This window comes from Hibiscus syriacus, unplaced genomic scaffold, assembly GCF_006381635.1.
Source record: "Hibiscus syriacus cultivar Baekdansim isolate YM2019G1 unplaced genomic scaffold, ASM638163v2 tig00109945_pilon, whole genome shotgun sequence".
Taxonomy (NCBI): Eukaryota; Viridiplantae; Streptophyta; class Magnoliopsida; order Malvales; family Malvaceae; genus Hibiscus; species Hibiscus syriacus.
This window is the reverse complement of record NW_024062535.1, coordinates 973,349-986,395: the sequence shown is the minus strand read 5'-3', so window position 1 is coordinate 986,395 and position 13,047 is coordinate 973,349. Positions and strand designations below refer to the sequence as shown.

The window sequence follows — 13,047 nt, the reverse complement described above, 5'->3', positions numbered from 1 at the left end:
TCATGTATATTGTGTGTTTGTGTAACACTTGTGTGTGTATTTTGTCGTGTGTAAAATCGTGTGTTACATGGGCATTTATAAGCTTGTGAATCCTATTTTTAGGACTTTGAATCCAAGTAAAATACTAACAATGTTGTTGTGTTTGTTGGTGGACCAAAAAATGGGGTTGGTCGTTGGTTGATTGAGGAATGTCGGAAGATACGGGCTTTGTTGGCTGGTTGAAGCTTGCGGCGCTGAGGAGAAATTGGCTAGGGTTCGAAAACCCTAGGTGCTGCGGGTCAGGTTATAGCCTCGGATCTGGACCGGTTCGTAGGTTGCAGATCGGGTCGTTGATGTGGGCCACTGGGATATTTGATTCGGGCTACTCCACTTGGATCATTGTTGGGCTACGGGTTTTGGGGTTGTTTTGCTGGGTTTGCTTAAATTGGGCCTTGGGGTTTGACATTGTAACATTGGGCCTGATACAAGAAAAAAAAAAATTAACATGTGTAATTAAAGTACATGACATAGTATATATATATTATCATATAATACATATACAATGTATACCATGAATCATAACATATTAATCGATAAATCAATTATATAAATGTCATTTAATAAAAATCAGATGAAAATGCGTGTCTACACATGCATAAAATTAGTGGGCTAGTCTTAAAAAATTATAAGTATTATAATGTTTTTAAAATGAAGCACTAAAATATTTTATAATAAGATAAAATTTTATAACATCCAAATTTATTATATTATTTGTTTTTTTATAAAATTAAAAAAATTAAACATATAGAATTAAATAGTATCATAAAACAACTTTATAATCTTCACATTTTTTTGATCTCAAATTCTAAAATCACGTGACATATTACAAGTCATATTTGTGGATCATGCACGAAAATTGAGAAATTATTTTATAGTACCTGTTCACCACATCATCTATGATTCCAAAAAAATAAGAACCACAAATTTTAAAATAATTGTCCACTCATTATTTACAAGTATGAATGAGGTGAAGATTCACCTTAAAAAATAAGATGAAAAATTATTATTGATTGAGACCACATATGATATAATTAATCAGGGTCATCTAATAATTTTTTTCTGAAAATTAGACAATTCATAGGTCGAACTTGTGGTCCTGCCCCAGAAATAGGATATTCAAGGAAGATGAAATTTGGATATAGAGATTTGAGTAGGCGGGGGAAGAAACCCAAATTCAAGCCAAACCAATAAATAGCGAGGAAACAGTTTAACAAAAGATGGAAGACGAAAGGCGCTTACCCAACCAGTTCCAAGGGGAAACGCAGGACACGTAAATGACAACACCCCCAAAATAATTTGAGGGAAATCGTGTGCCGGACGAAGCACAAAAGTGGAACATTCGATAATCGAAAGTGAAAAGGTTGATCGGTTCACATTAATTATTCTTTCTTGACGCAGAAATGCATATGTAATCGCATGAGCATGTGTGTTCCCTTCCCCATCTAATGTTCATACTGGAATTGGACCAATTTCGTAAAACTACACATTCCCGCTTCCCCATTCGTGTAGTGTCCGCCCCAAAGCAAGCACTAAACATAATTCAATTCATGGATATGATCATTAACATTATCAATAAGCCTGGCACCCATACACACACTAGATAGGGGATCTTCAATAAAAACCATTTTTTTCCATCTGCAGCATCTCATATATCATCTCATGCTGAGACATGCATTGGCTTTGCGCGATACCCTTTTGCACAAACAACCCGGTAACGGATTTACAAAAAACACTTCTTCTGAACGGAACCTATATGTGCCCTTCGTTCCTGATACAGGACCTCTTCTTCTCCTTGGTGAACCTTGTCTGTACAACAACCCACCAAAGAAACCATATTACACACTATTATACCATCTCTGTTGTACGTGCAGGAGAGTGATAAAAATGAAGTCCCTCTCTTTGCAGCATCTAATTGATTAAAAACAAACCACGTACAGTTTTTTGTGCATTTCACTAATCTTGCTGGAGACCTTTCTCCCTTCCTGCAATAATCCTATCTCAATTTTGTCGAAAAGGCGGACTAATGTTTTCCTTAAGGACAGTGGGAAACTTCATCAGTAGACCACAAAAATTACGGTATAAATCATAGATACATAACTTATAAGTCGAGTTTCAGGAAACAATTTGACTCACCTGTTGGGAGAAATAGTTTTCCTATGTCCCAGAAAACGTCGATGCCCTTCAACTGCTCTTGCCATGTTTCCAGAGTACGATGGAATGAAGACATCACATTCCACAGATACAATGTAATCAAACGCAGCCATTTGAGATTAATGGTTGCTGAATGGTTCAAGCTCCTCAACCGAAGCCAATTTTTCCTTCAAAATACCACACGATCAGGGAATCAAATAGCGGAACGAAACCGTTACAGCGACCGCTATTTCGCGGTCGCACCACCTTCCGAAATCGGTATTGAGGAATTTCGCGGTGGGTATCCGATTCACGTTGGTAGCGGTCTGTTGCGCCCGCAATTTAGCGGTATATAACGCCGATAACGGGGCGCTATTACCGTTTTTCAACCATTACTACAAAAAAAAAACCCAAGATTCTCACATGCAAATGTTGCCTCCGTTGAGCTTCGGTGAAGAAGTTGAGTAACGGACTTCCATTTGAGGTGTTCGGTTCTCCTCCTCAGCCCTCATCATCAAGCTCGTGTATTTTATTGTGCAAGAAGGCAAAACAAAAACTGATTTCTTATGTTGTCGAAGCAAATTCAAAATTTTTCTTTTTTACAAAAAAAATAGTGAAAGGTTGAGACTTTGGCTGTGAATAAAACAGGATGATCCAAAATAAAATGGTAGATCTCACCTCTACAAGGGGTAGCTCATAAATAATAGATGTTCTTTTCTCAGTGATATATTTCATCTCTTTGAACTCACCTCTTATGTCTTGAGCCAATTCCATCAATAAACAAATATAGTCCTTCGATGTATGCATCTCAATCTTAAGAACTGGCTCCTCAATCGACCTCTGTTGTCCACGTTCAGGAAGTAAAATGGATTTGAGCACTCATGTAAGGTTGAGACTTTGGGAGTTAGGAGATGAGATTGGTATTGGAGAGAATGAAAGTTCTAGAGTGTTTTTGCTATGCTTTCTGGTTTTGATCGTTCCACTCCATTTTTTTTATTATAAGTTCTAGAATCTAATTCTAATGGATATGTTAATTTGTTACCACACTCCTTTAACTTTTTTAGAATTTATAATTTAATCCTTAATTTTTAATGCAACTTTAATATTTATTTAATTTGAATTTTATTCCTAATTTCAGTAATTTAAATTTATGCAATTTAAATTTTACACATTTATTTTAATTCAATTTAATTTAGTCATTTTTTGTTCTTTAAATTTATTCAAATTCCATTCAAAATTTCAACTTTCATTTTTCGTATTTCAATACATTTTTATTATCGTTACATTTAATTTCAATCTAATTTTTATCTTATCATATTACAGAGTTTTAATGTTTCCAATTTGGTTATATATATATATATGTGTGCATTTTTACTTAGAAAATATTCTAAAAATCATTAAAAATGACTTTATAATTATTATGTTTTAGGATAAGTTGTGTGAAATTTAAAAAAAATTAACGACCGCGACACCCGCAGTGACCGCGATAACATCTGTTATGTCCGCAACCGCGATAAACGCGACGCGACCAAAAACGCGACCGCAAACGCTATTTAAATCTATGCACACGATATACAACTATATCATAACTCCATGTTAACCCTTATTCACTAATATGAAGAATATCAAACAATATTATCCAAGTTTCACAGAGTGTGTGCGTCCAAGAATCGTAGTTTCTTTTGCATATACATATGACAGACCCATAGAAAGAGATAAAGGACACAACAGTTCAATGATTATGCAAATAGCAATAAATTAATAGCCAGTGGCCAAAGATCTTATTTAGTGTTAGCCGACTAAATCATGCATCCATTAACAACTTCTAACAATAAAGAGGCAATCGATCACAAGTGAAAAATACAGGACACACTCGCATTGGAGATTGAAAAAATATTTAATTTAAATACATATGGACTAACTGAATAAACAAACCAGTATAAAATATAAATATCATTAAAATTGATCTCACTATAATAGTATTGGATAAAGTTCAGAATATCTTTGAATATTAAGTTCCAAAAGTTTACTGTTATGTTTATTCACAACTGACCCAGCGAAAAAAGTTGCCCAAATGAAAACATAAGCAATTAGATGTAAAAAGTAGTGCCAAGCAAAGAAAAATAACATTACTCCATACCTTGCTCATTAAAATGGGATAGCGAGACCGTATATCCAGCCATATGAGTATCACCCCCATATACCTCTCCTGCAGCAATATATATAGAAGTGTTTGACGGGTATCCTAGACCAGTCAAGAAAATCCCAACCTCTTTTGGGGTTAAGGGGCAATATCTTTTGGATCTCTGTTCCGTTGCATTAATGTCCTTGATTTTCCAATAGGTGGTGTTTTCTCTACACATTCAGAAAGAAAGTGGCAAAAGCAAAACAAAGAGTTGATCTCTAATCCGAGCTGATCCCTAACCCAACTAGGTGACACTTCCCCCTTCTTTTTCTTGGTTGTATTGTGTGCAATAAAAAACAATATTGTCCTACTTCATCTTACTTCTAGGTGACACTTTCTTTCCGCTTCCACGATGGATATATATAGAAAGACAACAAAGTGTTCTACCTGATTGTCCTTAGCTCTTCAGCTTCAAAATCAGATAAACCATGTGTGCACCCACTAAAGGCAAGCATGTCCTTTTCATATCGTAAATGCAATGCAATGAAAGGACCATAAGATCTCATTCGATCTACCAACAACTGCAATAATCACAAACTTGATAAGATTAATATAGAAAGATTACAAAATACTCCAAGATGTAGATTGATATTTAGCTGGAGCTAATTACTTTCCCCATCGCTTCAATTTTGGGGGAAAACGAAGAGCTTCATAGAAAGCACGACAATGAAGCGTCTGTATGTCAGGAGGCAGATGATTATTTGCTAGGCGTGAATCAGATTTAGCAGCTCGGATAACCTGGAAAAACAGAACGAAATGAGCAAAATCAGGAAGAATTAATATAGCAATTACATAATCACGATGAAAACTTCATCAAACAAACCTGATATTCTTCCCACAGACTAGCGATCTCATTCTGGTAGTACCCCAAACCAGACCAGCTTCTAAAATGCATAACTACATTGGTAGCAGAAGACATCCTTAGGAAGCTTTTTTATGATTTTAACATCATTAGCCAGAGCATGGATAAAATGGTCCTCGTCAAAAACATCAGAGAAATTGCTGCAAGTTAACGAAGAAGAGAAAGTTGTATCAGCCACACCAAAAAAAAAAACAAAAACCCAGTCAGAGATAGAAAGTAGTGCAATTTTTTCAGTAAAGAATGACTTGAAGGAGAGAGGCTACCTAGTATCTAGCCAAAATGATCGTTTATCAAGTTCTGGACTACAAGAATGGCATTTATTATACGGGCTACAGCAACCATGTCACATATCTGCAATACAAGAATGAGACTCCAGTCAGCTACATGATTCATAGAAAACAGATATAATGGCTACACTGCACTATTTTTACCAACAAACTTCAACACAAGTAACAATTTAATATTTAGCATCATCCCATATATATGGGGAATGAAATAAAAGAAGCCACAAGGAAAAGCAGCAGGTGAAAGAAAGCATCACATTCAAAGGTTTTTGAAACCAAAATGTATTTCTGGGAGAATTGGAAAAGTTTCAACAAACAAAAGAGGAAGACATTTCAAAATATCTTTATGGGAAGAGGAAACCAAAACTAAGCTTAAATTATAAATACTGGTAAATTATTCAAGTACTGTAGTTCCATAATGTTCGTAGAAGACTGTTTTTGTTAATCAGGTTATGACAAGTTTTATGTTACTCAACCATGTACACCAAAATATAACACATATATAGAAGCATGAATGTCACCAAACATTAAAAGATGATAAGTATGCTTAGATTTTTGTTTAGAAAAATCAAGAAACTTGTTCATCTTTCTCCCTTTGGCCGTGAGCTACGTCTAAGGTAGGGAGGAACTTTCTTTTTGATTTTCAAGCTAATTTCTTGGGAGTTTGGATGAAAATATGAAATACAAAGTTGTTCTCCATGAAATTATCTATCATTTGGTACCATTATTTCATGTTTTCCATGCTTAGAACATTGAATTCTTGAATTGATGGATGAAGTGGATGCTAGGTATTGATGAACTAAGGCTTGATTATGGTGTAGTTGATGTTGGAAAATTATTTCCATGCTTGTATGATGATTGAAATTACATGGAAATTAAAGTACTAATATTCGGTCATTAGGGTTTATTTAGAAATAAATTGTTTGAATTGAAATTGTTAAGGACATGATTGTAGATGAATGGAAATAATGTTTAGAAGTTGAAATCATGCTTGAATCAAGTTGGAAAGTTGGTTCTAGGTGACCCTTCATATTCGGCCATAAGGAAAGTAAGTGGGAAAAGTTTTAGAAAAATTATGATGAGGTTAGATATGATGAATGGATGACTTAGCAAGCTTTAGAAAGTTATTTGGATCAATTTGGAAGCTTATGAAGGTTTAGGGACAAAACGTAAAAAGGAAGAAGTTTTGGGAATTATTAAACATTGAAGTGAAAATTTTCAATTATGAGGTTCAATGTTGATATTTTATATTTGAATGCTGAATTTTAAGTTAAAAAGTTGGTACAAGATCAAATTGCAAATTTTAGAAAAATTATGACGAGGTTAGATATGATGAATATGATGGTGGAATTCGAATGGATTAGGAAATATGGAATTGAATTGCAATTATGTAAAGGTGCATGTATTGAATTGAATATATTTTTACAATGTTGAAATGTTGGGATTGATTTGAATAAATTAAAAATAATGAAGGATCAAGATGCAAGTAGTAAGTACTGAAAAAAAATTAAGGATGCAAAATAATGAAAACAATTTAGACTTTTGAATCTAACAACATGTTTGAAAAATCACCAGAAATTTTCTAAAAATGATTAACAAGTGATATTTATACCATTGTGTTTGTATGTTAGTATAATTTTGTTTAAAACAAGCGGGGATCAATTTCAAATTTTACAATGAAAGATACAAATTTTAATCGAGGATAGGTCAGAAAACAAACCAGCAGATTCTGCTCAAAACAGTTTCTAGAAATTGGATTAGAAAATTCACTATAAATTGTACAAGTTGAATTAGAAGGAGTACTTTATATATGGCTGGAATCATATTCGAGTTTAGTCCAAATGAAGAAACAAAATTAAATTCCGATGTTCATGTCAATACATAATAATGATTTCTTTAAAGGTAGTGCAAGTTGTCAAAATATGGAAATTTTAGAATTTAAGTGGAAATGGATTAGAATCGAATAAGTATCGATAAAATATTATGAATTTTATTATTAAGTTGTGCCTATGTTAGTATGATACTAAAGTATATTTTGAAAATGGTATGTGATGGATAAATAATGCTTGTGTAGATCGTGATAAAAATCAAGCTCAAAGTGATTCAAAATCAATGAAAAAGTTCAAGAGTAAGGAATATCGATAGTAAGACTACTAGTGAGGCATTATCAGGTGAGTGCATTATCTACCTTATATATATATGTGATATGAGGAAGATGCGATGAGTCAACCTCAAATGTTTTGAAAGGAAAAGGTTTTGAGTCGTATTATTATATATTGTCATAATGCTTTGTTACATGATTTTGAATGATTTGGCTTGTGATTAGCCAATTTTGAAAGTTTGACAATGAAAATGATTTGAATGATTGTGGGTATGAACTGCCTAATGCATTTTTTATATGATAGTTTGATATATATTCATGTTTATGAAACTTTGATATGTGAATGGTATATGGATTTAAATATAAGGCCCATTGTGTGTGCATTGAGAGTAAGTGGTACAATTGACATGCCAAGAGTTCGAGTGATTATTGATCGATTGTACGTGGTACATTCATGTACATTCTACGATGCACTTTCGAGTGCAATTATATGTGGCACTTTATGTGCAACTCTACGCGGCACTATTTGTGCATTCAGGAAACTCATGATGATTGCTCATTATGATATTCTTGATTTATACAGTGTTGTTGTGTTCTACAGTACCTGTATATTCTACGTGGCACTTTATGTGCATATTATCTATGCGGCAGTTTCGACTGCATATTTGCGCACACTCATATATGAATCACATATCATGCATTCTTATTCATCATACATTAGGCAATGAATTGAAATGAAAGTGAAACATACATGTTTGATATAATTTATTGAAAGTAAAATTTTATATGATGATTTTACATTATGTTATATGTCTTGTATTTTCTTATACATGTTTTTAATTATTATTATTATTTTATTATTGTTAGTACTATAATACCTCACTAAGTGTATACTTAGGATGTAATGATTTTCATGCATAGGTAGAAGGAAGCATTAGGAGTAAGGAGCCAAGTTCAGCATCAACTTTTTTTTAAGAATTAGATTTGCTCCATATTCATTATGACATCTTCTGAATATTGACAACATTAGTTGGCATGTATATCATATGGTTATTATACTTAAAATTTTGAAAGGTTTTATCTAGTTTCAAATAGATGATACTACTTATTACTAATTATGAATGAAATTTTAATTATCTAATGTTCTACTAGTAACGATTTCAACCACTTGTTTATAATATTTTATGATTTTGATATAATTGAATTATTTTAGAAAGAAACAAAAAAATTTACTGGTTTTCGAAAAAGGACTAATTTGAAATCTCTATGTGACATCCTGGACTTTTATGCGATAACGTAAACAGGAAATGAAGGTTACATTTATTGGTATTAAAACTGCAGGTTTAGCAGATTCTAGGCCTAAACCGAACATGTTTTGAGTAGAAAAGTATATACATGCCACTAGGATGTCAATATTGTGGATATGGATTGTGATTTTATTGATGTTGCTCTTTACTAATAGAGATTGATTTTGTGTTTATATAGATGTATTAGGCTGTGGGACCTCATAGAACGACTGATCAGGAGGTTTTGGAAGGAACCAGTAGTATTAAAGTCAATTGCGAGCCTCATGTGCAGTCTGAAGAAGTTGTAGCACCGATACAGCAGGGTGTGCCTATGAAAGATTAGGGTATAATCTTTGAGACTTTAGATGCAATTCTGTCATGTTTTCAGTCACCCGCTCCTTCGGCTCCCCGAGTATCTATCGCCAAAGAACTAAAATGTTTGGGAGCTCCTGAGTTTAAAGGCAAACCTGATGAGGGTTCATTAGCTGCAAATCTCTGGTTGAATGATGTAAATATTAGGTTGGATGGTTTCCATTGTAATGATGCAGAAAAAGTGGATGAAGTTGTGTCTTTACTTCGAGGACAAGCTCATATATAGTGGAGGAATACTACGATGCATGTGCTCCTGAACAGGTGACCTGACAATTCTTTCAGGAAGAATTCAGAACAAGTACACTGTGAGTCAGTTTATTCGAGAAATGAAGAAGCAATTTCTAAATCTGAAGCAAGGAAATCAGACGATTTATGAGTATGAGTGGGAGTTTAACAAGTTGAGCTGATTTTCAGCAGAGTTGATCCCCGATGAAAAGGCTCATTATGATTGGTTTATTAAAGGTCTGTGACAAAGGAAAAAGGTGTTTATGCTAGCTTTGAATATGTCCATTTTTCAAGAAGTAGTAAATCAAGCTAAAGTGATTGAACTGGTTCAAACTGAAATAATTACAAAACAAAGAATACAATCAACTAATAGATCGAGAGCATTCTCAACTCTACCCCAGTCTAAGTAAGGTTGAAGTTCAGGTCCTTGATATCAAAATAGATCCGAGTATACCGCATCAAATCATAAAAGAGAAAATACTGGTAAAGCAAGATAATCCCAGACATATACTACTGGTTTTAGAAGATCATTCCAGGATGAATCTCGATTATGTGAAGTATGTGGAAAACCACATTCAAGAGTATGTCGAGTTACATCTGGAGCATGCTTCCTATATGAAAAGACTGATCATTTTATTTGATATTCTCCCTTGATGACTGGAGAACCAATTCAGAATGAGAGATATACTACTGCTTCCCTGAAAGGAAAAAGAAAAGGCTAAGATCAAGGGACCAGCTAGATCTACTTCTCAGACTGAATTTCATACACAAACCAAAGTCTAAAATATCAGAACCGATGCAGATCAAGATGATCCATAAATCATTGTAGGTACATTTTATCTTTATGACAAACATATGTTTTTTTAATTGATCTTGGTTCTATGCATTCATACATGAGCATAAGTTGGTTAATGAGATAGGAATTCAGCTAGAACCCATCTCTAGTGATATAATAGAAACTAATCCTTTAGGCCATAGTGCTCGGGTGAATCTTATATGTAAAGATTGGCCCTTATGATTCAATGAATTAAGTTTCTGGTGAATCTGATGGAATTACCTTTTGATGAATTTGAGATAATTTTGGGCATGAGTTGTTTTCCCCCTTATCATGTCTTGGTGGACTATCGATTAAAGAGGTTAATTCTGAAAGACTTGGAGGGTGCTGAAATCATAGTGGTTGGTAAATGAATAAATCCACTATCAAGTGTGATTTCAATGATGTCTACTTAGAAATTGTTATTACAAGGTTGTCAAGCTTTCTTAGCCAATGTAGTAGACACCCAAGTTACAAAAAATAAATTTGGGGATATTCCAACTATTCAGGAGTATCTAGATGTATTTCTAGATGATCTACCAGGTTTACCACCGGATCGAGAAGTGGAATTTAAAATAGAGGTGTTACCTGGTATTACGCCTATTTTGATGGCCCTGTACAGAATAGCTCCAACTGAGTAACGAGAATTAAAGGCTCAATTGCAATAATTGTTAGATCGAGGTTTTATAAGGCTGAGTGTGTCACCATGGGGTCCACATGTATTGTTTGTGAAAAACAAGGACGATTCTACACGATTATACATAGATTATCGTCAATTGAACAAGGTAACAGTCAAGAACAAATATCCTCTTCCAAGGATCGACGATCTTTTTGATTAGTTAAAAGGCGCATATAAGATCTCTAAGATCAATCTTCGACCAGGTTATCATCAGTTAAAGATTAAAGTGTAAGATATTCCTAAAACGACTTTCAAGACGTGATACAATCATTACGAGTTCGTGTTGATGCCGTTTGGACTAACTAATGCTCCTGCAGTATTCATGGATTTGATGAATCGAGTGTTTCAACCATATTTGGACTAGTTTATAGTTGTATTCAATGAAGATATTTTTGGTCTACTATAAGACAAGAGAAGATCATGATGCTCATCTTCGTATTGTTCTTCAAACATTATGGGATAAAAAGCTATATGCCAAGTTTTCAAAGTGTGAATTCTATTTGTCAGAACTTGTTTTTCTTGGCTATGTTGTATCAGCAGAAGGAATAAAAGTAGATCCCAAGAAAGTTCAAGCTATCGTTGAGTGGAGAACTCCAAAGAATTGTTTTAGAAGTTCAAAGTTTCTTGGGACTCGCTGGTTATTATCGAAGGTTCGTGAAGAACTTTTCGATGATTGCTTCTCCAATTAGCAAGCTTTTAAGGAATGATGTACCTTTTATTTAGACTAATAAGTGCCAAGAAAGTTTTGAGACATTAAATAAAACTTTGAAAAAATCTCTAGTGTTGGTACAACTATAATTAAGAAAGGATTATGTGGTGTATATTGATACATCTCATAATGGTTTGGGATACATACTGATGTAAGAAGGGAAAATTATAGATTATGCTTCAGGGCAATTTAAGACTCATGAAAGAAGCTATCCTACTCATGATTTGGAATTGATTACAATAGTGTTTGCCTTGAAGATATGACATCATTATCTATATGGCAAAAGATGTCACATCTACACTGATCACAAAAGTTTGAAGTATTTATTGACGCAAGAAGAGCTGAACTTAAGGCAAAAAAGATGGATTGCTCTTCTTAAGGATTACGATGTGATCATTGATTACCACCCTGGAAAGGCTAATATCATAGCTGATGCTTTAAACCGAAAGACATTTTCTGCTTTATGAGCGTTAGATCCTCAGTTGACATTAGCGGGAGATAGAGTGTTGATTGCAGATTTAAGATTAAATCCTATATTATTGGAGAGAATAAAGGATCTTCAAAGAAAGGATGAAAAATGCAAATCGAGATTTGAGCAAGTAGAAAAATGTGATACTAAAGATTTTGAGGTTAAGCCTGATGGATGATTATATTATAAAAGAAGAATTTACATTCCTAATGATGAGGAATTGAAGAAAGAACTTCTCTCCAAAGCATATTATATTCCTTTGAAGATGCACCCTATAGGAAACAAGATGTGTCATGACTTGAAAGTTTGATATTGGTGGCCAGGTATGAAAGGGGCTATAACTGAGTCTGTTTCTAAATGTTTGACATGTTAGCAAGTAAAGACAGAACATCAAGTGCCATCTGGATTGTTGCAATCTATTTACATACCTCAATGGAAATGGGAAAGAGTTACTATGTATTTTGTAATAGGTTTGCCTTTAACACCCAATAAAAATGTCTCAATTTGGGTGATTGTGGATAGATTGACAAGTCAACACAATTTATTCCAGTTTGAGCTGATTATTATATGGATAAGTTTGTTGAGTTGTATATTAAAGAGATTGTTCGACAGTATGGAGTACCTCTCTCAATCATGTCTGATAGAGATCCAAGGTTTACTTCAAGGTTTTGAAAGTCTTTGCACAAGGCTTTAGGAACTCGACTTAACTTTAGTATTGCTTTCCATCCTCAGACAGGTAGTCAATCGGAGCAGACTTTTCAAATTTTGGAAGATATGTTAAGGGCATGCATCATTGAATTTAAAGGAGTTTGGGAAAGGTATTTTCCTTTAGCAGATTTTCTTATAATAATAGTTATCAGTCGAGTATTAAGATGGCACCTTATTAAGCCTT

The 13,047-nt window shown here is 33.9% G+C and overlaps 1 pseudogene; it reads right to left on the bottom strand.

Annotated features, from left to right (window-relative positions):
• Window positions 1–1,509: 1,509 nt before the first annotated feature.
• Window positions 1,510–13,047, bottom strand: part of LOC120210916 — a 29,524-nt pseudogene continuing 17,986 nt past the window's right edge.